This window comes from Herpailurus yagouaroundi, unplaced genomic scaffold (assembly GCF_014898765.1).
Source record: "Herpailurus yagouaroundi ecotype Mexico unplaced genomic scaffold, PumYag 185, whole genome shotgun sequence".
Classification (NCBI taxonomy): Eukaryota; Metazoa; Chordata; class Mammalia; order Carnivora; family Felidae; genus Herpailurus; species Herpailurus yagouaroundi.
The window spans coordinates 1,846,912-1,850,806 of record NW_024412416.1 but is presented as its reverse complement, the minus strand read 5'-3'; the positions used below and the strand labels follow the sequence as shown (position 1 = coordinate 1,850,806).

The 3,895-nt window shown below is 57.3% G+C and overlaps 1 long non-coding RNA gene across 1 annotated transcript in view; it reads right to left on the bottom strand.

The window, feature by feature from the left end:
• Nucleotides 1-384: 384 nt before the first annotated feature.
• The window catches only part of LOC121042284 (uncharacterized), a 5,588-nt gene continuing 2,077 nt past the window's right edge, over nt 385-3,895 (bottom strand). The window contains exons 4-5 of the long non-coding RNA XR_005796078.1: nt 2,072-2,163; nt 385-1,121 (exon numbers count right to left, since the gene is read on the bottom strand). This is a non-coding gene — a long non-coding RNA (uncharacterized LOC121042284). The remainder of the gene's footprint in view (nt 1,122-2,071; nt 2,164-3,895) is intronic.

Here is a 3,895-nt window from a genome sequence, read left to right as displayed (position 1 = left end):
AGACCCGCTTCATTGGCCTCTGACTTGTCCTCATGAAATATTCTGGTTTTCTAGACCTTGGTTTCCTGGTCTATAACATGAGGTGGCCTGAAAAACACCAGGCGACCTTTCAGGGCTCCTGGCGACCGACCCTCACATTCTAGGCTCCGAAAATTCTACGGGCCTCAAGACAACAACGACAGACAACAATAACTAGCAAATGCCGTGAGCCTGGACAACCAGTGAAAGGTAAATACATTACCCAGACAGGCGATCGGGTCTCAGAATTGATGCTGTTCTGTGGAATATTAGGGGACATTTGGAATATCGGTTTTGACAATGTAAGGACAAAAAAAAAAAAAAAAAAAAAAAAAAAAAAAAGAAAAGATGCCAGTACCCGGAATATCCCAGAAAGATTCTTTCCACGCTGCTGTAAACAAAATCAGTTCAGTTTTCCACTAACTGTCACTCAGTGACCGCTTACTGAGCACTTCCTAAGTGCCCGGCTACCTGCCGTGGAACAGAAAAGGAGAAAGGGGTCGGGGGAAGAAGGAGGCACAGACAGAATGGGAAGGAAGCCCGTGTGGGGAAAAGCCTCCCAGGTTGGAAGGATCACAGAAGTCTTCCCGGAGAAGGTGACGTAGCAAATTGATTCCTTGGATATTTGTATTTCATTAATAGGTATTTATTGAGTCATGGTTGTTGGGTTCCTTGCCCTGCACAACATAAAGGCCGTGGGCTACAAGGATGAATAAGACAAAGCCAGAGTCCCCCTCTGTACAGTTCCCACAAGCACGGGTCGCCACAGTGTGTGACAGAGGTGAACAGAGACTGCCACAGCCAGAGGAGGGACGCGTCACCACCTCAAGGAGGGGCTTGTGAAGGTTTCCGGGAGAAGGGGGCAGGGCCGGTCTTGTGCTTAATCCACGGAGGCCCAGAGTGAAAGGAAAGGCACTCTTGGCAAAGCCAGAGGCACGTGCAAAGGCCCGGTGGTGGGAGGGAGCCCCACGACCCCAGCCGAGGATAATCAGTCAATATCCCCAAAGCAGCCGCGCGTGATGCAGAGTGACAAAGGGAGCGGTGGGGGTCTGTTTGTGAAGAGCTGAGGGACCCACGAACGCGGACGCTCTGGCGAGGTGACCCTAACGGCAGAGGAGGTCGATGGTGTTAAAATAAACCCCAGGTAAGAACGACTCAAAAAGTTACCCACAGAAAGTGGCGAGGCACGAAGACCGCAGGCCTCGTGTTTCTCCCGTGACGACCGTCCCTAACGTGTGATTGAAAAACTCGTCTTGGAAAAAAGGAGAGGAAGCGATTGAACAACCGAATTTTCCATCCTCCCCTAAAGCAGAATTGACTTCTCTCCCGGAAAGCCACAAGCCACAGGGGGGAGAATAAATGAGACATAAATACAAACAGACTTCCCTGAAGGGCGGTCGGCAGACAAGGGTTCTTAGGAGGAGGACCAGTTGATGTCATTATGAAGTCAGATAAAATTACTCATCCCTGTTCTGTTATTAACGAAAAAGGGGAAAACCCGGGGACGGGTAAGAAAACTGTAGATTACAAATTATTCCAGGCACCTTCTGCCTGTGCTCCAGCGAGGGAACAGAGGGAATGTTCTGGAAGTTGCCCTTTCTTTGCTGGCCCTTGAGACCCCTCCGGGTTACGGCGTCCTTGGACTGTGCCCTCATCCACGTCCAGAATCACAGCGTGGAACAGCATCTCGGGGGCTCTGGCTCAGCCACCCTGTGCTCTACCCGGAGTGCAGACCCCCACGCCAGCCTGTGGGGTTTGTTTTTAAGTTTATTTATTTATTTATTTATTTTGAGGGAGGGAGAGAGAGAGAGAGAGAGGGACACAGAGAGAGCGTGTGAGAATCCCAAGCAGGCTCTACACCTCCAGCGCGGAGCCGGACGCGGGGCTCAAACCCATAAACCGCGAGATCGTGACCTGAGCCGAAGTCGGTCGCTCGACCGACTGAGGCCCCCAGGCGCCCCTGCCAGCCTGTGTTCTTAACCGAGTTCAAGTGCCTTGAGTCCTGCCCTGACTGCACAGCCCTCACCTTGGGGGCCACTCCCGTCCCTGTCACCTGGTCAGTTCAGCAAGGCAGCCTTCCTCTGGCTTCTTCCAGAACTCCCTTCTTTATCACTCTTCCCTGAACTCACTCCAGCTTTTTCATGGCTAAAAAAAAAAAAAAAAAAGCCACGTGATTTTACTTTGCAGTAGTTTCCACGTGAGCAGAAATACGGAACGCGACAGGAGACGACAGCCCGGGTAGGTCCCCCCACGGCGGCCTCGCGGTAGGGTCGTGCTGAAGGTTAGGCACATGTGTACGTAGCATAATGCACAGTATGAAGCACTGTGTAATATGCAATTCATCATCACCACCGCCATCATCGTATTGCTATTATTAGTATTATTTGTATTGAGTCCTTGGAGGGGCCTCGGGGGGCCTCGGCCACACACGCACAGGACCAGAGCCCCGAGCCGTCGCTTTGCGCATCACCCAGATGGCAGTCGGCACCGGGCACCGGCGGCCCGGCGTCTCCAGCCTCCAGCCACCCCCACCTGCCGTGGGAAGAGGATGAGGGTCTGAAGACGGTTCCGGGGAAGCAGGGGGTAGGGACCCGGTGAGAGGGCAGCGGTCTCTCCTGGCGGCCCCCCCCGCGGCGGTGCCGCGGGCCCCGGGACAGCCCGCCATGTGGGCCTGGGGGGCTGTGCTCCCGGGAGCCTCTGCCTGGACCCAGCTGCCCCGATGCTCCCAGCTTGGTTCCAGTCACAGGGTCACGGGGCCGGGTGCCCAGCACCGGCCCGAGGGCACGTGGGTGGAGGGACGGGAGGCTTTGCGTCTCTCCGTCCACACGCTCAGAAGAGGAAGGCGAAAGAGGGTAGGTGGCGTCGCTGTGGCCACGGCCACTCACTCGACACGACTGGCCCCGGTGTCCCCAGGGTGACGGTGGCTCACGGGCCCTCCCGGGAGGCAATCCCCGCCTCCTCCCCCGTCCGGACACCACGGGCTAGTCGTGAGGCTAGTGTAAGTACACACAGTGAGCACAGAACACAACTGGGAAACGGGGAGGGGATGAGCTCAGGCGACCACGAGCCAGCCTTCCGGCAGGAACCAGCCGCTTCCCAGCAAAGATGCCGGACAGGAAGCGGGGTGGCTTCAGGTCCTGGGGCCACCGTGTCATCCGGGCGAATTTCGTGCCATCCCGGAATCCCCGTTTCTGTCTGTGTAAGGCAGGGGGTGTCGAGATGGTGGAAACGAGGCGATTTTACGTTTCCGTCTGCCCCGTCCGAGGGAGTCCCGGCACATAAGGTCCTACAGCCACTACAGATCCGGGGAAACGGGGACAGCCAGTCAGCCCGACCTGGCTGTCGTTCAGCAGACGAGCGTAATGGCAGTCATGGTCCACACTACACGAGCTGGCTCCGCGGGCGACTGCCGGTAGGTCCCACCCCGCGTATTGTGTGTGCGTTGGCCCAGTCGAGGGGGACACAGAGTAGCCGGGATTTGAACCGGGAACCCGCAATCTCCTTCCAGGCCGTACGGTCTCCCTCAGTGTGCTATGGCTATGCCCTCGTCCCTCAAAAGTACGAACCACCGTGTCCCAGGCCTCGTCCCGAGTACCGCGACTGTGGTGAGTCACTTAGTTCTTACGATGACCCTCGTGCAACTATCAGGGACCAGAAAGGAAGCAAGTCCCTGGGGAGAGCTGGAGGGACACGTGGAGGGCGGGCTGCGCTGGGTCTGGCGTCGGCACCCAACGCCCGCGTCCCGGGAGCCTCCTCCTAACCAGGCCGGGGTCCCCGTCCCCTGCACCCATGGCCAACTCCTAACCAGGCCGGGAGCCTGGTCCCCCGCACCCACGGCCTCCTCCTAACCCAGCCGGGGTCCCCCATCCCCCGTGCC